This window comes from Budorcas taxicolor, chromosome 12 (assembly GCF_023091745.1).
Source record: "Budorcas taxicolor isolate Tak-1 chromosome 12, Takin1.1, whole genome shotgun sequence".
NCBI classification, from domain to species: Eukaryota; Metazoa; Chordata; class Mammalia; order Artiodactyla; family Bovidae; genus Budorcas; species Budorcas taxicolor.
The window spans coordinates 67222748-67248466 of record NC_068921.1 but is presented as its reverse complement, the minus strand read 5'-3'; positions in this window follow the sequence as shown (position 1 = coordinate 67248466).

The following is a 25719-nucleotide window of genomic DNA, read 5'->3' as shown; positions in this document are numbered from 1 at the left end:
AAGTTTCACTTCTGTTTCACTTGAAGATTTTGTTCTGGATGGCTGTTGAATTTTGTGAAATGCTTTTTCTACATCTGTTAATAATCATTATATCATCTTTCATCATTTGCCTGTTTATATGATGGATTACATTAGTTGATTTTCAATTGTTAATGCTTGCACAACTAGAATAAATCTCATCCAGTCATAGTATTTAAATTTTTTCATATGTTGTTGAATTTGACTTACTGATACTTTGTTAAGGATTCCAACTTGATCTTAAGAGATGTTTTGTCTGTAGTTTTCCTTTCTTGGTAATATTAGTACTTTTGTCTTATTTTGGTATTAAGCTGGCTTCCCAGAATAATGTATTCCCCTTGCTTCTATTTTCTAGAATAGATTGGAGGGATTGGTATCATTTCTTTCTTAAATATTTGGTAGAATTCTCTGGTGAAAACATCTGGGCTTGGTGTCTTGATCACTGATTTGATTCACTACGAATATCACTCTCAGTCTCTGTCTTTTAACTGGTATGGAAGTGGAAGTGAAAGTCACTCAGTTGTGTCTGACTCTCTGCTATCTCATGGACTCTCCATGGAATTCTCCAGACCAGAATATTGGAGTGGGTGGTCTTTCCCTTTTCCAGGGAATCTGACCAACCCAGGGATTGAACCCAGGTCTCCTGTTTTTCAGGCGGATTCTTTACCAACTGAGCCACAAGGGAAGCCCTTTAACTGGTATATTTAGCACATTAATATTTAAAGTGATTATTGATACATTTGGACCAATATCTCCTCTTTTGTAGCTGTTTTCTATTTGTACTTTTTCCCTCCTTTGTCATTTATGCTTTCTCTGCTTTTTAAAATTAATTAATTTCGGGTAATAATGGTTATAACATTATCTAAGTCTCAAGTGTACACACTGTTTCAACATCTGTATTATATTAGAGTGTTCAGTTCAGTTCAGTCGCTCAGTCGTGTCCAACTCTTTGCGACCCCATGAATCGCAGCACACCAGGCTTCCCTGTCCATCACCAACTCCCGGAATTCACGTCCATCGAGTCAGTGATGCCATCCAGCCATCTCATCCTCATCCTGAATGTATACTTACCATCAAAAGTTTGATTGCATTCCTTTACAATGCATTTGAACACCTTTACCCATTCTGCCCTTCCCTTCAGGTAACAACTAATGTATTCTCTGTGTCTGTTTGCTTGTTTTGTTTTTTTTTTTAATTTTATTTAATATTCCACATAAGTAAAATCATGTCATTAGTCTTTCTCTGACTGATTTTACTTAGCATAATGCCTTCGAAGTCCACCCATATTATTGTAAATGGTAAGATTTCATTTTAATGGCTGAATTATATTTTACTGCATATATATGTGTGTGTGTGTGTGTGTGTATATATATATATATATATATATATATATATATATATATATATATATATCACATCTTCTTTATCCATTCATCCATTAGTGGGCACTTATAGTGTTCATATCTTGACTATTGTAATTAATGGTGTGATAAATACAGCATTGCATATATCTTCTTGAATTAGTGTTTCAAATTCATGAAAGAAGAGAGTGAAAAAGTTGGCTTAAAGCTCAACATTCAGAAACGAAGATCATGGCATCTGGTCCCATCACTTCATGGGAAAGAGATGGGGAAACAGTGGAAACAGTGTCAGACTTGATTTTGGGGGGCTCCAAAATCACTGCAGATGGTAATCGCAGCCATGAAATTAAAAGACGCTTACACCTTGGAAGGAAAGTTATGACCAACCTAGATAGCATATTCAAAAGCAGAGACATTACTTTGCCAACAAAGGTCCATCTAGTCAAGGCTATGGTTTTTCCTGTGGTCATGTGTAGATGTGAGAGTTGGACTGTGAAGAAAGCTGAGCGCGAAAGAATTGATGCTTTTGAACTGTGGTGTTGGAGAAGACCCTTGAGAGTCCCTTGGACTGCAAGGAGATCCAACCAGTCCATTCTGAAGGAGATCAGCCCTGGGATTTGTTTGGAAGGAATGATGCTAAAGCTGAAACTCCAGTACTTTGGCCACCTCATGTGAAGAGTTGACTCATTGGAAAAGACTGTGATGCTGGGAGGGATTGGGGGCAGGAGGAGAAGGGGATGACCGAGGATGAGATGGCTGGATGGCATCACCGACTCGATGGATGTGAGTCTGAGTCAACTCCGGGAGTTGGTGATGGACAGGGAAGCCTGGTGTGCTGCAATTCATGGGGTCTTAAAGAATCGGACACGACTGAGCATCTGAACTGAACTGAATATTTATTGAGAAATCCCAGGTTGCACTAGCAGTAAAGAACCTGCCTGCCAGTGCAGGAGATGTAAGAATATGAGGGAAGAACATGGGTCGGGAAGATGACCTGGAGAAGGAAATGGCAACCCACTCTAGTATTCTTGCCTGGAGAATCCCATGGACAAAGGAGCCTTGCAGGCTACAGCCCATGGGATCACAGAGAGTCAGACACAACTGAAGGCAACTTAGCACTAGCACTATTGAGAAATTTTGCATCCATGCTCATCAGAGATATTGACCTGTCATTTTCTGTTTTGGTGTTGTCCTTGTTTAGTTTTGGCATCAGGGTAATTGTTTTCTTGTAAAACGAGTTAGGAAGTATGCCTCCCCCTCTGTATTTTGGAAGAGTTTCAGTTGGATAGTTATTAAATCTTCTAAGAATGTTTGGTAGAATTTACCCGTGAAGTCATATGGTCCTGAACCTACAGTTGCTTAGGAGATTTTAAATTACTGTTTCAATCTCCTCACTAGTATTTGTTCTATTGAGAATTCTATTTCTTCATTAATCAGTCTTCTAAGATTGTATGATTCTAAGAATATATCCATGTCTTCTAGGTTGTGCAATTTTTTGGCATATACATTTTTATAGTAGTCTCTTATCCTTTGTATTTCTGTGGTACTCCTCATATATCTACTACTTTGCTTCTGATTTACCTCAGTCTTCTCTTTTTTCCTCAGTCTAGCTAAAGAATTGTCAATTTTATTTATCTGTCCAAGGATCAGTCCTTAGTTTATTGATCCTTTTCTGTTGTCTTCTAAATCTCTCATTTATTTCCACTCTGATCTTTATTATTTCCTTCCTTTGACTAATTTTGGGCTTTTTTCTGGATGTTCTTTTTCTAGTTTCTTTAGATGTAAGGTTCAATTGTTTGATTTTTGTTTTTCTTGTTCTTGAGGTACGCCTGTATCACTGTTAACTTCTCACTTAGTATTATTTTTGCTGCATCTCAAAGAATTTGGGATACCATGTCTTCATTTTCATTTGTCTTTAGATATTTTTTGATTTTGCCTTTGATTATCTCATTGACGCAGTAGTTGTTCAGTAGTTTAGAAGCATATTGTTTAGTCTTCACGTACTTGAATTGTTTTCACCTTTATTCTTGTAATTGATTTCTGGTTTTATACCATTCTGTTCAGAAAAGATGTCTGATATGATTTCAGTCCTCTTAAATTTCTTGAGACTTGTTTTGTATCCTTAAAAATGGTCTGTTCCTGAGACTGTACCGTGTGCACTTAAGAAGACTGTATTCTGCTGCATTTGGATGGAATGTTCTGTATAAATCTATCAAGTGTGTCGGGTCTGATAGTTCCCTTAAGGCTATTTCCTTGTTAATAACCTATTGATATAAGTGGGCTGTTAAAGTTTCCTACCATTATTATGTTGCTGTCAATTTCTCCATTTAGGTCTCTTATTATATTTCATATATTTTGATACTCTTACATTAGGTGCATAATTATTAATACTTGTTATGTCTGCCTGATGAATTGTACCCTTTATCATTATATACTGTCCATCTTTGTCTGTAGTTATGTTTTCTTAGCTTGAAGTCTGTTTTATCTGATCTAAATATGGCTACACCTACTTTATTTCAGCCGTTTTCTTGAAGTATCATCTTCCATCCCATCACTCTTAGCTTATGTTTATTTTCAGACCAGAGATGAGTTTCCTGGAGGCAGCATATGGTTGGGTCTTGTTTTTAATTCATTTAGCCACCCTTTGTCTTTGGTAAATTTAATGCATTTATGTTCAAGTGATTATTGATGAGTGAAGACTTAGAACTGCCATTCTGTTTTGTGTTTTCTGGTTGTTTTAGATCACCATTGTTTCTTTTTCCTTGTGTTTCTGTCTGCCATGTCTGTTTTCTCAGTTTCCTATTTTTATGTTTTTTGTCTGTGCTACATCTGTGCTTTGCGGTTCCCATGAGTTTCTATAAAGCATCTTATAGATAACATAGTCCTTTTCCTGCTGGTTTTGTTTTGTTTTGTTTTTTACTATTTTTCCCTTTTAATCTTTGTGTGATAATTAAGTGGTTAACCACCTTCTGATATTTAGAGTCACAATTTTCTGATTCTGTCGTCTTTCTAAAAGTTTTATGTGCTTATGCCTTTTCCTTTAAGGTAGAAGATCTCTTTTCAACATTTCTCGTAAGGTTGGTCTAGTGATGATGACTCCCCTTAGCTTTTATTTATCTGTGAAGGCCTTTATTTCTTCTCCATGTCTGAAGGATACCTTTGCTGGATAGAATATTTTTGGCTGGCAGTTTTAACATTTAATATTTTCTGTGTGCCATTGCGCACTCTTCTGCCCAGTAGTTTCTCTTGAGAAACCCTAATGAGGGCTTCTTTGTAGATTCAGTTCAGTTCAGTTCAGTTGCTCAGTTGTGTCTGACTCTTTGTGACCCCATGGACTGCAGCATACCAGACCTCCCTGTCCACCATCAACTCCCAGAATTTACTCAAACTCATGTCCACTGAGTCAGCAACACTATGCAACATCTCATCCTGTCTTGTTCCCTGCTCCTCCTGCCTTCAATCTTTCCCAGCATCAAGGTCTTTTCAAATAAGTCAATTCTTTGCATCAGGTGGGTAAATATTGGAATTTCAGCTTCAGCATCAGTCCTTCCAGTGAATATTCAGGGCTGATTTCCATTAGGATGGACAGGTTGGATCTCCTTGCAGTCCAAGGGACTCTCAAGAGTCTTCTCCAACACCACAGTTCAAAAGCATCAATTCTTAGGCGCTCAGCTTTCTTTATAATCCAACTCTCACATTCATACGTGATTACTGGAAAAACTGTAGCCTTGACCAGACAGACCTTTGTTGGCAAAGTAAAGTCTCGACTTTTTAATAAGCTGTTTAAGTTGGTCATAACTTTTCTTCCAAGGAGAAAGAATCTTTTAATTTCATGGCTGCAGTCACCATCTGCACTGATTTTGGAGCCCCCCAAAATAAAGTCTGCCACTGTTTCCCCATCTATTTGCCATGAAGTGATGGGACCAGATGCCATGATCTTTGTTTTCTGAATGTTGGTCAACTTTTTCACTCTCTTCTTTCACTTTCATCAAGAGGCTTTTTAGTTCTTCTTCACTTTCTGCCATAAGGGTCATGTCATCTGCATATTTGAAGTTATATCTTTGTAGTTCACTGTCTTTTTAACCTGGCTGCTGCTAAAATTCTTGTCATAGACTTTTGACATTTTGACATAATGTCTTAGAGAAGATCTTTTTGCATTGAGATAATTGGTTGTTCTCTTAGCTTCAGGGATTTGTTTATCTAGTTCCTTCGCCCGATTTGGGAAATTCTCAATTATTATCTCCTTGAATTAACTTTCTGCTCATTTTTCTCTGTTCTTCTTCTGGGATATCCATTATCTTTTTGCTGTCCTTTGTAATGGGGCCTGATAGTTCTCATAGACATTCTTCTTTTTATAAAAGATCTTCTATGTGATTTATTTTTAGGCTTCAAACTTTAGACTCATTAATTCTGTCTTCCATATGGTCTCTGAGATCCATCATGAGGTACCTGTAATTAATTTTGGTAAAATTTCAGTAAATATTACTTCAAACTTTCATCTGCCTCTTTCTCTCATTCTTCTCTTTCTGATGTTTCTATATGTGTGTATTGCACATTTTGTAATTATCCTACATTCTTGGATATTCTATTCAGTGTTTTCATTCTTTTTTTTTTTTCAGTTTTGAAAGTTTTATTGACATATCTTCAAGCTCATTGAGTTTTTTCCTCAGTTGTGTTTAGTTTCCAGATGAGCCTGTCAAAGAGCAGTCTTCATTTCTGTGACAGTGCTTTTGGTTTCTAGCATTTCCTTTTGTTTCTTAGTGTTTCCATCTCTATGTTTACACCACCCACCTGTTTTTGCATCTAGTCCAGTTTTACCATCTGAGACTTTAGTATATTAATCAGAATTATTTTAAATTCATGGTCTGATAGTTCCAAAATTGCTGCCATATCTGAGTTTTGTTCTGAGGCTTGCTTTTTCTCTTCAACTTGCATTTTGGCCATTTATTATATCTTTTATTTTTTTTAATTGAAACCTGGACATGATGTATTGAGTAAAAGGAGATTAGATAAATAGAATTTTTATGTGAGGCTTTGTTATGGTTAGTAATTTAGAGTGTGTTTATTCTTTGCTGTAGCTATAGCCTCAGATAATAAAATTTCCTTTAATGTCCTTATTTTTATCTCACTGCTGTCTTTGACTTTCCCCAGAGACTCTTTCTTAAATAGAGCTTGAAACTTGCTTTTTGTTTAGCTGTAATCCCCTCTTATACAGAAGCCTATTGGGAGGTGGTAAGGTGTGGGCAAAGGGAAAATATATTTTATAATCCCTTGATTGCTGCTGCTGCTGCTAAGTCACTTCAGTCGTGTCTGACTCCGTGCCACCCCATAGATGGCAGCTCACCAGGCTCCTCTTTCCCTGGGATTCTCCAGGCAAGAATACTGGAGTGGGTTGCCATTTCCTTCTCCAATACATGCGTGCATGCTAAGTCGCTTCAGTCATGTCCAACTCTGTGCAACCCCTCAGACAACAGTGCACCAGCCTCCTCTGTCCACAGGATTTTCTAGGCAAAGATACTGGAGTGGGTCGCCATTTCCTTCTCCAAACCCCTTGATTAGGTCTTGGTATTTTAGTGAACCTGTGTGCTTGGGCTGTGACTGTCAAAAATACTGCTTAGCTTTCACCCACACCCCTTCAGTAAATAAGGAAAGCTACAGGGCCTGGAGTTGTGTATTTCTTTCCCTCACTTCTAGGGCTAGAGGGGGCTGGAGTTTGGGTATTTTCTTTCTAAGGTCAGTCTGGGTCTTGGAAAAGCCTAGCGGGTTTGACTTTGGTAAAATAGTTTTCCTTGAGGGTAGGCCCTTTTTAAGGAGAAGAGAAAGTTCTAGGTATATTTCAAAACAGTTAGTTTTTTGCTACCCCTGACAGACAGAAACTTGAGGGGAATTTTCTCTAATCTTTTATCTGAGAATCTGGTAGGACTCCAGGAGGTATTATAAATGTCATGGAAATATAAGTATCCTTCTAAGGATGGGGCCCCAGAAATTTTAAATTCTCAAGCTAGTCCATGCTCAGCCTCTAGTAATTACTTGAATTTACTGAAAGTGTTCTTATCAATTGCTGGCTCTAGTAACACTTCACAGGCAAGATGTGATTCTATTTGCTTGTCTCTCCAGTTTTAAGTTTGCAGGCAGTATTTTCTCATAACCTTAGTCCTCCGATGGATCTAAAAAATTGTTATTGACATTTTTTTAGCTTTTTTTGTGTGTATGTGCAGATAAAAGTGAGGACATTCAAGCTCTTCACATGTCTGACCAGAAACCAATGTATGTTACTAATATTTACAAACATTACAAAAAAGATGATAATCTGATATATTTATTTCTAGTTTTTGTTTTCCTGATATTTGTCATGTTTTTTATTTACAGGAGAAAATCAAAGATATGGAGATTTTAGCACTGCATTCTAACAGTTGAGTGAATCTTCTTAATTAAATGATACAAGATTAGAAGAACTTATTTGGAGTGCAGAGTTTAAAATTTTTTCTTGCTATCTTATATGTGTATAAACCTGCTTGTGAAATACTCCTAATTGAGAAACCAATTGAAACTTTTTCCAACCAAGCAATTTTCAAATATTTTCATATATGTAAATATCCATTAGATCTTGTGGGGGAAAATCACTTAAATTTTATGACTAACTTTTCTCAATGGCAACATCTATATCAATTATATATTGTATGATTTCTCTTTTTATGGGTGCTAACATTCACAGTGTTATGACCAACAGAACCTCCTCTAAAATTATTGGTGATGTTGCTGTGGTAAAATCAAATTAGACTTTGGTTTTAATCTGAACTTCTTAGTGAAGCAATACTCAATTAGTATGACCTCTTTAAAATCCACAGATAACAAAGTCACATCCATTGAACGATTTTTGTTTCATAAAACAATGGATGCATCCCAACTGCTGAAGTAATTTTACTAGAGTACACTGGAAAAATCTAAGTTATAAATGAAGCACATGGAGCCAACATCATCATCACTCTTTAGGGACAAAAGCGCATATGGAAACACTTCATGGATTCATTAAATATCAATCTGAAATAACATAACATCAATATTGGTAGCTCAGAAATGATAACAGCTGACAGATGGCAACCAATTAGAGCAATTAGCAATTAACTTGTGTGTCCCTGTCCCACCTTCATCCTCCTCCACTTGCTCCATGAATTCCTGCAGTCCCTGGAAATGTGCCTGAGATCCAGTCTCTGCTACAGACTGTTGGGATAATATGTTTGGGGCAGCTATTGAAAATGGGTTTGGAGAGAAAGAGCATGTCACTTTTTCACTTTTGCTCAAAATATGACTGTTCTTTTTAGGGAAAATCTAATTTAAAATACACCCCTAAATTTTTTTCCCCTAGAATGAAAGAGTGCTATAAATATTTATAAAACTTTTGAAATATGTATATAGCACATAGTTTCACTATACCAGTGGCCCTATAAAATAGTTCAAAAAAACTTTGCCAAAATTAATTTTTTCTTACAAGCAAAAGTATAACTGTGAAATATAAGTCCATTACAACTTATTCTAAGACCCTCTCTTTTCTTTAGGGTTTCTTAATTGAGCAATAACATTGTTCATTTCATGACAGTCATCACTGACCATTACCAAAATTTGTGTTCATATACTCAATCATAAGACAAGTAATTTCCTTAATGTTGAGTTTGAAAAGACGCTGATGCTTGGAAAGATTGAAGGCAGGAGGAGAAGGGGATGACAGAGGATGGGATGGTTGCATGGCATCACCGACTCAATGGACGTGAGTTTGAATAAACTCTGGGAGTTGGTAATGGACAGGGAGACCTGGCTTGCTGCAGTCCTTGGGGGTCTCAAAGAGTCCGACATGACTGAGCGACTGAACTGAACGTTTAAACTGATTTTATAACAGCGTTTACAATGATGTTAGGTGTTTCACCTTTGATAACATAAGCTTCCAGAATATTAACTTCCAAAATCTTTGACAACATAAGATTCCATGAACCGAATGAAAAAAAATGAATCATTATTGGAATTAACAGACTTTCTGGCTTGAAGCATCCAAAGTGACTGACATAACATTGGCATTATTTAACTCTTCGCAAAATTCCCTAAAGAAATCAACACTGGCAAACCTCTCCTTTTAAAGACCATCTTAAATTATTTTGCCATTTTAATTATCCTCAATTAGTAAATGGAAGGACAAGAAGTTTAGAGCTTGGCCATAGAGAAAGGGGGAAAAGAAAGTGCCTTACAGTAATTTGAGCCTGGTACAGTTATTCCCTAAAAAAGAAACAATCTAGGTGACAAAATACAACCCTTTGTCTACTCCAAAGCCATAATTGTATCATCTTGAAGAAGTGGGTGAATTTAAAAATCAGCACAAAGTCACTGACAGAGCTGCTGTTGTCCAGATGGGCCTTTTTTCTAATTCACATGATGGTTCCCATTAGTCTAGGTGTTGCTCTGAATACAACAGTGAAGAAAAAGCTTTTCAAGGATCAGAATAAAAATTAGCCTTCCCCAAATCATTTCTGTTTAGCTCCTAACATACTATATTTCCAGACACCTTTGATTAATTTAAATTTTATTTGTATAGCACTATCCTCTTAAATGTCAACCAAAGCTACTCAACATGAAGCATATTAAGGACTTTTCCATCATTTTCAGCAAGTTTTTGTTTTTTTGTTTTTTTTGGTGTTTTTGAATGTGCTTCCATATGACTAGCTGTCAAGGAATACTATCAGAAAAGTATTTCCTTTAATTTTATGGTATGAGACACTGGTTTGTTGAAGCATGTAATTTTTCCAAATATACCTTTGTTTTTTTGGGGGGGGGGCATCAATTACAAACCTTGTAAATTTATAGGGAATTAACATTTCAATAAAGAAACAAGAAATCATTTTCAGTTTAGTTGCTCAGTCATGCCCGACTCTTTGCGATCCCATGAATCGAAGCACGCCAGGCCTCCCTGTTCTTCACCATCTCCCGGAGTTCACTCAGACTCACGTCCATCGAGTCCGTGATGCCATCCAGCCATCTCATCCTCGGTCGTCCCCCTCTCCTCCTGCCCCCAATCCCTCCCAGCATCAGAGTCTTTCCCAATGAGTCAACTCTTCGCATGAGGTGGCCAAAGTACTGGAGCTTCAGCTTTAGCATCATTCCTTCCAAAGAAATCCCAGGGCTGATCTCCTTCAGAATGGACTGGTTGGATCTCCTTGCAGTCCAAGGAATGTTCAAGAGTCTTCTCCAACACCACAGTTCAAAAGCATCAATTCTTCGGTGCTCAGCCTTCTTCACAGTCCAACTCTCACATCCATATATGACCACTGGAAAAACCATAGCCTTGACTAGACAGAACTTAGTCGGCAAAGTAATGTCTCTGCTTTTGAATATGCGATCTATGTTGCTCATAACTTTCTTCCAAGGAGTAGGCGTCTTTTAATTTCATGGCTGCAGTCACCATCTGCAGTGATTTTGGAGCCCCCCCAAATAAAGTCTGACACTGTTTCCACTGTTTCCCCATCTATTTCCCATGAAGTGATGGGACTGGATGCCATGATCTTCGTTTTCTGAATGTTGAGCTTTAAGCCAACTTTTCCACTCTCCTCTCACTTTCATCAAAAGGCTTTTTAGCTTCTCTTCACTTTCTGCCATAAGGGTGGTGTCATCTGCATATCTGAGGTTACTGCTATTTCTCCCAGCAATCTTGATTCCAGCTTGTGTTTCTTCTACTCCAGCGTTTCTCATGATGTACTCTGCATAGAAGTTAAATAAGCAGGGTGACAATATACAGCCTTGATGTACTCCTTTTCCTATTTGGAACCAGTCTGTTGTTCCATGTCCAGTTCTAACTGTTGCTTCCTGACCTGCATACAGATTTCTCAAGAGGCAGGTTAGGTGGTCTGGTATTCCCATCTCTTTCAGAATTTTCCACAGTTTATTGTGATCCACACAGTCAAAGGCTTTGGCATAGTCAATAAAGCAGAAATAGATGTTTTTCTGGAACTCTCTTGCTTTTTCCATGATCCAGTGGATGTTGGCAATTTGATCTCTGGTTCCTCTGCCTTTTCTAAAACCAGCTTGAACATCAGGGAGTTCATGGTTCACGTATTGCTGAAGCCTGGCTTGGAGAATTTGAGCATTAACTTCACTAGCATGTGAAATCAGTGCAATTGTGTGGTAGTTTAAGCATTCTTTGGCATTGCCTTTCTTTGGGATTGGAATGAAATCTGACCTTTTCCAGTCCTGTGGCCACTGCTGAGTTTTCCAAATTTGCTGGCATATTGAGGGCAGCACTTTCATAGCATCATCTTTCAGGATTTGAAATAGCTCAACTGGAATTCCATCACCTCTAGCTTTGTTCGTAGTGATGCTTTCTAAGGCCCACTTGACTTCACATTCCAAGATGTCTGGCTCTAGATGAGTGATCACATCATCATGATTATTTGGGTCATGAAGATCTTTTTTGTACAGTTCTTCTGTGTATTCTTGCCACCTCTTCTTAATATCTTCTGCTTCTGTTAGGTCCATACCATTTCTGTCCTTTATCGAGCCTATCTTTGCATGAAATGTTCCCCTGATATCTCTAATTTTCTTGAAGAGATCTCTAGTCTTTCCCATTCTGTTGTTTTCCTCTATTTCTTTGCATTGATCACTGAAGAAGGTTTTCTTATCTCTCCTTGCTATTCTTTGGAACTCTGCATTCAGATGCTTATATCTTTCCTTTTCTCCTTTGCTTTTCGCCTCTCTTCTTTTCACAGCTATGTGTAAGGCCTCCCCAGACAGCCATTTTGCTTTTTTGCATTTCTTTTCCATGGGGATGGTCTTCATCCCTGTCTCCTGTACAATGTCACAAACCTCATTCCATAGTTCATCAGGCACTCTAACTATCAGATCTAGACCCTTAAAACTATTTCTCACTTCCACAGTATAATCATAAGGGATTTGATTTAGGTCATACCTGAATGGTCTAGTGGTTTTCCCTACTTTCTTCAATTTAAGTCTGAATTTGGCAATAAGGAGTTCATGATCTGAGCCACAGTCAGCTCCCAGTCTTGTTTTTGTTGACTATATAGAGCTTTTCCATCTTTGGCTGCAAAGAATATAATCAATCTGATTTCAGTGTTGACCATCTGGTGATGTCCATTTGTAGAGTCTTCTCTTGTGTTGTTGGAGGAGGGTGTTTGCTATGACCAGTTCATTTTCTTGGCAAAACTCTATTAGTCTTTGCCCTGCTTCATTCTGCATTCCAAGGCCAAATTTGCCTGTTACTCCAGGTGTTTCTTGACTTCCTACTTTTGCATTCCTGTCCCCTATAATGAAAAGGACATCTTTTTTGGGTGTTAGTTCTAAAAGGTCTTGTAGGTCTTCATAAAACCATTCAACTTCAGCTTCTTCAGCATTACTGGTTGGGGCATAGACTTGGATTACTGTGATATTGAATGGTTTGCCTTGGAGATGAACAGAGATCATTCTGTCATTTTTGAGATTGCATCCAAGTACTGCATTTGGGACCCTTTTGTTGACCATGATGGCTACTCCATTTCTTCTGAGGGATTCCTGCCCGCATTAGTAGATATAATGGTCATCTGAGTTAAATTCATCTATTCCAGTCCATTTTAGTTCACTGATTCCTAGAATGTCAACATTCACCCTTGCCATCTCTTGTTTGACCACTTCCAATTTGCCTTGATTCATGGACCTGACATTCCAGGTTCCTATGCAATATTGCTCTTTACAGCATCAGACCTTGCTTCTATCACCAGTCCCATCCACAGCTGGCTATTGTTTTTGCTTTGGCTCCATCCCTTCATTCTTTCTGGAGTTATTTCTCCACTGATCTCCAGTAGCATATTGGGCACCTAATGACCTGGGGAGTTCCTCTTTCGGTATCCTATCATTTTTCCTTTTCATACTGTTCATGGGGTTCTCAAGGCAAGAATACTGAAGTGGTTTTCCATTCCCTTCTCCAGTGGACCACATTCTGTCAGACCTCTCCACCATGACCCGCCTGTCTTGGGTTGCCCTGCGGGAATGGCTTGGTTTCATTGAGTTAGACAAGGCTGTGGTCCTAGTGTGATTAGATTGACAAGTTTTCTATGAGTATGGTTTCAGTGTGTCTGCCCTCTGATGCCCTCTTGCAGCACCTACCATCTTGTTTGGGTTTCTCTTACCTTGGGCGTGGGGTATCTCTTCACGGCTGCTCCAGCAAAGCACAGCCGCTGCTCCTTACCTTGGATGAGGGGTATCTCCTTTCAGCTATGAACCATTCCAATTAAGTAATTTTTAGAGCTAGTCTTTTCCAAGTCTTTCTTAGTCCAGCATTTAACCTAAGCTACAAGCTACAGATGGGAGGGATACATGAAATTTTGGAAGAGTGAAGAGAGGAGGAGCTTCTTTCTTCTGTTTTTTGGACAAAATTTTGCTTGTTCTTTTTCTGGTTCAGAGAGAAACTGAATAACAGCTAAAGATAATTCATTAACACGAAGAATTCAGCTCTCAAAAAGAATGCCTTTTATGATAAAACAGCTTTTATCTATAGAAGTCCAAAGATTTAAAACATATATGGGGCTTTTCCAAAACAGTGTGAACAGCATGACAGAATATATATCATTAACCAGATAACAATGGTGTTATCCAAAGTCAACCCTAGCATAGCTTCCTTACACAAAACGTGCAAGATGAGGGCATGATTGTTTTCATTTTCTTCATGTTATTTTGTTCTCCTTTACTTATGCAAGATTAAAAAATAAACATTGAGTTATTTATCATTCCTTTATTATTTGTGGTAGAGTCATCTTCATTCTGCAAAATAATAATAATAAATCCCGTATGAATTGAAATGGGATACAAGAGCTCAACAGATGTAGCCGTTATCTCTCATATGAAAATAAACGGAATGTTTTCCTTAATCAATCAGAATGAATAATGTTGATGGGCTTGGCAGTGACTAAATCAGGGCTGCCAGCTCCAGCTACCCAGCGTGATTTTGTCTTTCCAACCAGACTAAAAAATGCTCTCCCTCCTTCATACTGGACGACTTCATTTCCACTCATTCAGTTTAACAAAACTCACCCGGAATTCTGAAAGCTTCGCCTGTCTCATAAAACGTTTACCAGATATCAGGGTGGCAGATGTGCTACCATTTTTCATTATAAGAAGAACTCAAGTGGCCAAGTCCGCTCTACTGAGGAGCATAAACAATCACATTGGTGGGAGGTTGCTTATTGGTGGTCATGCTACAAGGTCACGTGTTTCAGCACTTTTGTTTAAAACTTCATCTAAGCAACTGCCTGCTGTGGAACATCGTGGACAACTGGAAGGCTGCCTTTTGTTTAAATCAGCTTTGAGAGTATGATTGAGTTGGTGACACCCCTTAACTTTCTATTTTTAGCAGGAGTTCAAATACATTTGTTTTTTGTTTTGATGTATATTTCCAAAATTATTTTCATAACAACCCAGTGTAAGCACATGAACAAAAAAGGAGGCACTGACCTTCTTTACCAATCTTCCTGTTTGCCACATAGTTAACTTGGTAAAACTTTCAGGGATAAGAGGTAAGTGAATAATAAACCTAATTTGTTAAATATTTGTGTCTTTGTTATTACAAGGATTTAAATATATTCTAGTTTGAAATAATTTACATATGTTAGATTATTACTCTGTTATTTTGTGAACAATGACATGAATTATATATTTTATATAATTGTTATTATATAAATAGCTATTATTATTCACAATTCCATTTTCAAGATGAAGAAAACTAAGGCACAGAGATTTCACTTCCTTAACCAAAGTCACACTGCTTGTAAGTGGTGAAGAGAGATTCTATCCTCATTCCAAGTCCTGATTACAGGACTCATGTACCTGATCTCTAACCTAGTTTTGTGCAGATTCATTTTTTTCTTTGTTTGATCTTCTTGAAGTATTCTTTTCTCCTCTTTCTGATGGTTCCTGGATCTCTGGGATTATCAAATCTAAGATAAGAGATATGTTTCTGTTTTCATGAGTGGTGTTGGGCTGTGAGTGATGAAGAAAGATGTAGACATAAAAAATTTCCAGTAACTACCTTCCTGGATTACTAGCAGTGAAGAGAAAGGAAATCAGGCATATTCTTTCTTCTTGAATGCTGTCATGAAGTCACACTTTGGCAGTTCTAGACTGACCCACAAGTAAACTGTGGTTTTCATCATCTGAATCCAGTCTGTAACCATGTTATTTATTCCTAAAGAGAAGCACTCATTCTGTTGTGGCAGATTTGTGCCTGAGATGTCACTAGTGGGCAGAGGGTCTTCTCTGAAAGCCATGTAGCCTGTGGCCATGCAGCAAAGTACACATCCTAGAAGGTGGTCAGTCATTGCCACCTGGTGGTTAAAGTGGTTTAACCATCTGTGTAGGCAGAGAAATCAACAATGCCATGGTAGGCTGGTTCACTCAGTTTTACCGACTTTTGGCAGTGGAGACACTTATTTAGTGACAGATGGTTTTAAATGTTAATCAGAGTTAATTCCTACCCCAAATTCATTTCCAGCTCCCATATTTTTATATCTCCTCTGATTATCTTGCTTTTCTCTGCCTGCTCTACTTTCATAGAGTTGGCAAAAGATCTTATCACAGCTCTAGAATCAGGACTTCGCACAATGCAGTTCATTCTGAGATAGACTTTATTATTTCAGAAAGTATCTTGATTGCCTGAAGACATACCTAGAAATTTTTAAGGACATTATTCAAAGATTTATAGTTTCTGAAGAACTCTGGAATCTGATATAGGAAATGTATTCTTTAAAAATAGCCTGTTGTGATGTGTCAGAAGCCATACATGTTTTGGGGTCCATAAATGAAAGAGTAATGGGGTAGATAGCTAAATCTAAAATGAATTATTAAATTCTTGATATTAAATAGGGGTTAAAAGAGAGGAGAACCAACAGAAAAACGTACAAAAGTAGTGCATATAAATTGCAGTCCTTCTGATTTCATCTAATGGTATTGTGATGGTATATGTAAAAAAGATCATGGTGCTTAAAAGAAAGATATACTTTATTTACAAATACAATAATAAACTAATAAAGTAAATATCTTAGTTAGTTCTTACAGTTTTTTTGCCCCAAGGTAAGAAAAGAGAAATGACTAAAGCCACACAAATGTAATCAGCAATCCATGCCCTTCTTCCCTTGGCTGTTTCCTGTCTCCTTGGTGATGGAAATATCATGGTAAGTCATGTGTCTCAGATGAAGTCTCTTCTTTAAGGTATGGGAATAACTTAGTCCACGTCTCACTCTTTTTGTGGCAAATTACCACCTTCGAGAATGTTCAGTAGCTTTCATTCTGTACTGTGTGGGGTGTCTATTATCAACCCTGTTCCTTTGTCTTTTCCTTCTAGGAGTGACAGAGTGATGTGAGGAAGTATTTAAAATAAACTCACATTTTCAGTGTTATTACTAGACAATCCCAGAAGCAAGCTTTGAATCATTAAGCCAACCAGACAAACAGATGATATTTTGACAACCGTTTTCCAGACCATACTTATCTCCTAATCTTGAGCTATGTTTTCACTATCTATCTATCTATCTTTACACATACACACACACATATATATTATAGAACTAGAAAGATTTTACATATATAATATTATAATAAATAATCTTTCTAGCTCTATAATCTTGCATAAAAATACAGTAAATGGGGGGTTAAACACCCTCTCCCTTGTTGTCAGCACCACATCTCATTGTACGTTTTATTTCCACAGGATCCCATAAAGACAGCTATGCATCAGCAGGAAAATATACTTCCTAACATTCAAAGTCAATGATGCAGATAATAGGGAACCAGCATCCTCAGTGTGGGATACATACTGTCCTCGGTCCCTGGCCCAGATGTTGGTAACAACCAATAAACTGTATTATACACATATATTAAAAAAGCTGCTTGAAGGAATGGGCTGCTTAGCTTAGATTTATTAGGAGAGATCTTGAACATGCCATATGGCAGCTTGGCTCTTCCAAGCAGCACAGCCTTGGGAAGGAATGGATGGAAGTGTGATGGCCAGTCCCAGCACAAGCATGGATACCCCTCCAGGGAAACAAGTGCTTGGCTGCAGGATTTTTCACCAGTGTGTCACCCATGATACATGTCTTCGTAGTCCATTATGCCTCAATATGTTTTCAATCAGAGCCGGGATCTCCATTACCCCTACTGTTTAGAGAAATCTCTAGACATCTGTAGGATGGGAGATGAGAGGAAGAAAGGGCATGTCTGAGATCCATCATGTTATTTAACCTAGCTTCTGCCTTTTATTGAGACACTTTGTGTAGAAATACAAACTAGAGGATTTTCAACGTTTTTAAAAGCTATTATTCAAGTAAATGGAAAAGTGGCATTGTGTAGGTTGTTTGGAATGCCAGAGAGCACAAAATAGATTTTTCTTCTACTTGAAGATGACTGTGTGAGAACTACCTCCCTTTATTAAAACATCATGAGTTTCAAACATAAAGGCTTTTATTCAGTGATCTGTATCAATTGTGTGCTTCCTTTTCATTAGCATGCAAGATGACTTTATCAATATATTAAAGCTGATAGGGTACAGTCACTATGATATATATGTAGTAACTGCATCTTTGCAAGTTAAAAATTCAAATATACTTCCTGGACAAAAGGCAGGGCAACTTTTATGGTTTACATTTTTGTAAGTATTTCAGGTCCTTGCTGAGTCCAGGAGCTGGGGTTATTAAAAGGGAATGGCATAACATGTTTTGCAAATGCAAACTCAGTGAATAGAGGCATATTTAAAATTAAGCCATGAGAAGACTCTACATCACTTTCCTGCTAATTCTGCTAAAAATGAAAAATTTGAGTCTGATCATGGGTAATATTGAGCAAACGCCATTTGAGAAACATTCTGAAAAATAACCAGCCTGTAATCTGCAGAACTGGCAAGGTCATGAAAGTCGGTAAATGACTAAAGAATTTTTCTGGAGTAAAGGAGATATAAGAGACATGAAAACTAAATAAAATGTAGGTTTCTGAAATGGATCATTTAAACTTTGGGATCTGTGGCATAGATTAAAATAATATATTAATGTAAATATCCTGATGTTGATGGTTGTATTGGGTTATGTAGGAGGTGTCCTTTTTGGTAGGATATAGAAAATAAAATATTCAGAAGCAATGGAGTATCATGTTAAAAATTTACTGAAATGATTCTGTAGGAAGTGTTCTTACTACTATTGAACTTTTCTCTGAATTACAATTATTTCAAAATAATAAAAATTAAGCTGCCTTTATCTCTGATTTTAAAATTTTTTGGTGGGTTCTTGGGAATGGAAGCACTTGTTAATTCAATTGGTAAAAGCAACCAAGTCTAAGGATTACTTTAAAGAGATAACTAGCTAATTTCTTATCATTACTTTTAGAATATATTAGTGTTATAAAATTAAAATGATTATGAAATAATTGCTTGAGTAAAAATAGCATTTAATATTTTAATTTGTTGCTAAATCATTTAATTAATTTTTAGGTAATGTTATTAAACTGAATAAATGCCACAGACTCTGTCTGTGAAAGTATTATGCTATTAAAATGCAATGCATTCTGTTCAATTCAGTGAAAAGTTTCTCATTAACTTTTTAAAGTGCAATTTTCTCTTTGTAGCAAAGCCAACTTCATCTATAAATATAGTGTCTTTGACAGAAAACTTGTAGTACCATAGGCACTGTCTTGTTTAGCCTTTGAGCATTAACTGATCTTTGAGTAGTGATATTTGCAGAAGAGCTGCTATGGTTTCAAGTTGACAAGCCATTAACTCTTCTTTCCCTAAAGCAACAGCTAAACAATTCACTTGAAAATTTTACAATTAGATTTTCCACTTAACTGTTTACTGCTTATTGCTTCATTCTTCCTCTGGAACCTTTGAATTCTTTAAATATCACTAATATATTTGGCTTTTATTTTTCTGTCCATTTTTGCAGTTGGTTGGCAACTAATAGTGGAATAAAAAACGCAACATGGGCACGTATTCAATTTGATAGTGTTCATATTTATCTTTAATAGCAGTTTATTTTAATGTGGTGGGATGTTTACTTGGGCTTTTGAGCAAATGCATGCTCACTGAAACTTGTTGCTTGCTGAGTAGTTGATAGGGTGATTGAGTAAAGACTTTTTGCAATAATGAATGAAGAGAAAAATATAACTATACCTAGGCCGAAGTTGATAAAAATCTTAACAATCATAAAAAATTAATGTCTTTTGTCATTGTTGATGTTCAGTGACTTAGTCATGCCTGACTCTGCGACCCCATGGACTACAGCATGTCAGGCTTCCTTGTCCTTCACTATCTCCCTGAGTTTGCTGCAACTCATGGCGGTTGAGTCAGTGATGCCATCCAACCATCTCATCTTCTGTTGTCCCCATTCTCTTTCTGCCCTCATTATTTCCCAGCATCAGGGGCTTTTCCAATGAGTTGGCTCTTCACATCAGGTGGCCAAAGTATTGGAGTTTCAGCATCAGTCTTTCCAATGAATATTCAGGGTTGTTTTCCTTTAGGATTGATGAGTTTCATCTCCTTGCTCTCCAAGGGACTCTCAAGAGTCTTCTCCAGCACCACAGTTCTAAAGCATCAATTCTTTGGCTCTCAGTTTCTTTATGGTTCAGCTCTCACATCTGTACATGACTACTGGAAATCATATCATGTCTTTAGTCTTCCGATATGAAGACCCTTAGACTATTTGAAGTTACAGGAATAGTCCATGAATCCTCAGGTTTTATCCATAGTGTTCCATGGAACCACAAGAACCAAATAGAGACAAAAGCCCATTTACAAATGTCATTATGAAATAAGCCTTAAGGACTTTTCTATAAAGGTCTTTTGTAGAATTTTAAAATCTTCTGCATTACTCTCCTTTTTCCCTCCCGCCCCCCCTTTTTTGCTATGTTAAGTGGGAACTTCTTTTTGGAGGGGGAGTATTATTCTCTTTTTATAATTTTATCCTGGTAGCCCTGGTAAGGCAAGAAACTCTGATGGAAAATTAGCTTTTAGTTATAAATGGGCAATTCTAAGCTTAAAGGGCCTTATTTTTCTTTGAGCTCCAAGCTGCTGACAACTTGGACCTGTCTTTATACAGTTGTGCTTGTTCCAGTGCGAAATATTTCGTCTTTTTCTTCCTCTCAGAGGAACATTTTCCGAGGTTGGGCAGTTTTCTCCTTCCTGTGACAAAAGAAACACCTGTGTTCCATCTTATTTCATCCAGGTTTTCTGTCCTGAACAGACTGGAAATAGTGTGTTGCCAGGTACTTGAGAAGACAGGGCAGGGCTATTCGTATAGTCATGTTTCCATAAGTCACCTGCTACTGGGCACCTTATGACGTCTGTCATAGGCGTCCAGCTGTGAAGAGAGGTGGATGGAGGAAGTCCCTTTTACTTTCTGGTCTGAAGGATTTTTTAATTCAGTTTGAGTGTAATAGAAATATCTAAGTGAGTTGATAACAAAAATTGTAGGAGACATATAATTGTAGGATTATTACTTTCAGTTCAGTACAAGCCGTATTTATCATTTTCCAAATAAAGGGCAAAAAGAAAAAGTGTTATTGTCTTTGCTTTGTATTTTCATAATGGGAAATTTTTAGATAGCTATGTTTTCCTAATAAGCATTTAACCAATTACAAGGCAGAAATGTGGGAATAATTTATTTTTGTCTGGTTCTAGGGTATAAGATCAGGAAGCAAAGAAATTATCTGAAATCTAACTTTCTTTTAGTTGTGACTAGATCATTTTAGCATTCCAAATATTTATGTACAGGCTTAATGTTCACACATTTTTCTCTAAAATTATTGACATGTTATTAAAATCAGAAGATACTGGGCTTTATTTTTTAATCAAATTTTTTCATACTTTAACACATTATGTACAGTACATTTAAATTCTAAAAGAAACTTCTGTTGTAGAGAATTTTAAATATAAAATAAATACTGTTTGAGGTCTATAGTCAAAGAAAAGAACGTTTCTCAAGGAAATTGTTGTAGCAATAACATTTTTCAAACTTTTATGCACAATAGTGTTTACTCTAAAATATGACCTGTTTCATTTGGAGATGGGGTGTGACTATGAAATGTCAACTTGAAAGTTAGCATTTAATATAGGTAAGAGATTTATTTCCATGAAACTTAAATATCTGATTTTAAAATGTTATATTGAAATATTGTTTAATATCACTGATTATTTAAACCCAACCAAAATGTTTAAGTTTGAAGTAACTTAAGAGCCCCCAAAACAATAATTATTAAAGTGGAGCAACATTCAGAAAATGAAGATCATGGCATCTGGTCCCATCACTTCATGGGAAATAGATGGGGAAATGGTGGAAACAGTATCAGACTTTATTTTTATGGGCTCCAAACTCACTGCAGATGGTGACCGCAGCCATGAAATTAAAAGACGCTTACTCCTTGGAAGAAAAGTTATGACCAACCTAGATAGCATATTCAAAAGCAGAGACATTACTTTGCCGACTAAGGTCCATCTAGTCAAGGCTATGGTTTTTCCAGTGGTCATGTGTAGATGTGAGAGTTGGACTGTGAAGAAGGCTGAGGGCCGAAGAATTGATGCTTTTGGGCTGTGGTGTTGGAGAAGACTCTTGAGGGTCCCTTGGACTGCAAGGAGATCCAACCAGTCCATTCTGAAGGAGATCAGCCCTGGGATTTCTTTGGAAGGAATGATGCTAAAGCTGTAACTCCAGTACTTTGGCCACCTCATGCGAAGAGCTGACTCATTGGAAAAGACTGTGATGCTGGGAGGGATTGCGGGCAGGAGGAGAAGGGGACAACAGAGGATGAGATGGCTGGATGGCATCACTGACTCGATGGACATGAGTCTGAGTGAACTCCGGGAGTTGGTGATGGACAGGGAGGCCTGGTGTGCTGTGATTCATGGGGTCACAAAGAGTCGGACACGACTGAGCGACTGAACTGAACTGAAACTATTAAAAATGATAGATAAGGAAGAAGCAGATCATTAGAGCTTTCTTCAAAATTTTAAAAAATCCTCCTGATTATTAAAACCACAGTGTTGCTTTACCTCTTCTAGCTATGAGACAGCTTCTGGTAGTCTGCTTCTTTTACATTTAGAAATATCCAGTAATGTCAAATCAATGAGCTGGTATGCTTTCTTGATTCAAGTAAATTAAGAATATTTTTTTTCTTTATATGTTTAAACATGCCCCTGATGGGTCAGTTGGAAGAATCTGCCTGCAGCAGACCCTGGTTCAATCCCTGGGTCCGGAAGATATGCTGGAGGAGGAAATGGCAACCCACTCCAGTATTCTTGGCTGGAAAATCCCCATGAACAGAGGAGCCTGGTGGGCTACAGTCCATGGAGTTGCAAAGGAATTAGACAAAACTTCGTGGCTAAACCAAGCATGCCCCAACCTCTGAATTAATTATATGCACATATTATTATTATTACTTAAATTAGAATGTATTATTCTTTAGAAACAATGATTTAAACAGTGATTTGGATCATGGCAAATCTTATTTTATTCCTGTTTTTGGCTGAAAGGTGGTATGTTTTTAGTCTGTTCAAGATGCTGTAACAGAACACTGTAGTCAGGAAGCTTATAAAACATGAGAAATTTATTTCTCACATATCTGGAGGCTGAAAAGTTCAAGACCATGTGCTGGTAGATTGTGTGTCTGGTGAGCGCCCACTTCCTGGTTCATGGACTAACATCTTTTCACGTGTTCTTTCTTGTTGGAATGTGAAGGGGACCCTCTGTTGTCAGTTTTTCAAGGGCACTAATCTCATTAATGGGAACTTTGCCCTGGTAACCTAAACACCTCTCTGAGTGAGCTAGCGAGGAGCTAAGTTGATTCAGTTGTGTCCAACTCTTGGCGACCCTAAGGACTGTAGCCTGCCAGACACCTCTCTCCATGAGATTCTCCAGGCAAGAATACTAGAGTGGGTTTCTATGCCCTCCTCCAGGGGATCTTCCTGACCCAGGGATGGAACCCACATCTCTGATGTCTCCTTCACTGGCAAGTGGATTATTTACCACTAGCGCCACCTGGGAGGTCCTGCTAATACCATGATATTGGGAATTAGCTTTTAATACAGAGATTTCAGGGGGACACAGGTAAGTCCATAGCATAGTGCTAGTACTTTTCTAGACCTTGTGTAATGTTTATAACAACGTTTCTTGTTATCTTAGAAATATTGGAGGTGCATCTTGATTCACAGGTGTACCTTTTTTTTATTTGCCTACTCCCATTCCCCAAGCAGCCATGAAATTAAAAGACGCTTACTCCTTGGAAGAAAAGTTATGACCAACCTAGATAGCATATTCAAAAGCACAGACATTACTTTGCCAACTAAGGTCCATCTAGTCAAGGCTATGGTTTTTCCTGTGGTCATGTATGGATGTGAGAGTTGGACTGTGAAGAAAGCTGAGTGCCGAAGAATTGATGCTTTTGGGCTGTGGTGTTGGAGAAGACTCTTGAGAGTCCCTTGGACTGCAAGGAGATCCAACCAGTCCATTCTGAAGGAGATCAGCCCTGGGATTTCTTTGGAAGGAATAATGCTAAAGCTGTAACTCCAGTACTTTGGCCACCTCATGCGAAGAGTTGACTCATTGGAAAAGACTTTGATGCTGGGAGGGATTGGGGGCAGGAGGAGAGGGGGATGACAGAGGATGAGATGGCTGGATGGTCGATGGACGTGAGTCTGAGTGAACTCTGGGAGTTGGTGATGGACAGGGAGGCCTGGCGTGCTGTGATTCATGGGGTCGCAAAGAGTAGGACACGACTGAGCAACTGAACTGATTCCCCAAGTATTTGCCTACACTCTTTACTACTTCCCCAGGTCATGGAGGACAATCAAGTGCTCAAACAGAAACTGATGTTAGATGTCACAGTTCTAGAATTGTTAGAAAAGGAGTAAGGTCTCTCACTATTAAGATGGAGTAAAGTCTTCTCTGGAGGTTGAGGCAGGAAATATGGGTTTAAGAAATGGAAGAATGGCAGAAGAGTCCACAGAGGAAGCTAGGTTACTGCTGGTAGAAGAAAAATGTCAGTATTAGAAGAAGGGTTTTGAGAGTTGTGCTACTCAAGGTGTGGACCCTGGTCCAGCAGAGCAGCAGCAGCAGCAATGCAAGTCTTGTCAGAAGAGCCGAATCTTAGGCCCCACTCCAGACCTGTAGAATCAGAGCAACTCCACAGACTAGCCTGCCAGGCTTCCCTGTCCATGGAAGTTTCCAGGCAAGAATACTGGAATGGGTTGCCATTTCCTCTTCCAGGATATCTTCTGAACCCAGGGATCAAACTTAGGTCTCCTGCACTGCAAGTGGATTCTTTACCACCTGAGCCATATTTGTATATTATTTTGATTTAAGAAGAATTTAATTTGAGAAGCATTGCTTGGGAGAAGTGCAAGATTTTATGTCTGGGAGGACAGTGTATGCTCTCACTGTGCTTTAATCAGCCAAGCACACTCATATCTTTGAACAAATATTTTAGCATTGTTTTTGGAAACTGACCTAGATCCTCTGGATTATCACTAAACCAGTGGAGCTCTCATCTGAATTTCTTCTGTCCCCCCACCCCCACCCCACCCCCGCCAACCATCAAGAGTTTCTACTCTTTGGACTTGACTTTTGTTTCTGTATTAACTCTTAGCTTCTGTTCATGGTCTTGATGTATTCTCCCTTTACGTGCTTTTCTTCTTAGAATTACCACTGGCATTTATTTTGTTTTCCTCCCCCAATTTGCTTTCTTAGACTCTCTAAGTGAATAACCCCTGTGTTTGCCAGGCATCCTTTTGAGGTCAGAAAGGAGAACATGTATCTTCTTCACATCAGACTTGTCAGGGGGTGCAAAGAAAGAGGAATAATACTCATATTTATGATTAGAAGGTGTCTTAGTTTGCTCAGGCTCCCATGACAAAGTAGCATAGACCAGGTGGCTTATGAAACACAGATATTTATTTCTTAGAGTCTTTGAGGCTGGAAGTCTGAGATTAGAGTGCTAGCATGGTCAGGTAGGGTCTGGTGAGACCACTCTTCTGAGTAGCGGGCACCTGCTTCTTACGGTCTCCTCACATGGTTTGGAGCAGTGAGTGAAACAGGAGGTCTCATAACAGCACTAGTTCCATTCGTGACTTCATCTTAATTATCTCCCAAGGTTTCTCCTAATACTACTACCACACTGAGGGCAGGCATAGTGTCTCAGTGAGTTTGGGGGAATCACAAAGTCCTTAATGGGAGGCAATAGAGTGAGTTCATATATATTCACATGAAATATATGAGATGAAAGGGAATCTTCAGACCAAGAGTGGTCAAATGATTTAAAATTTTTCACTTAGTGAGAAGGATGAGCT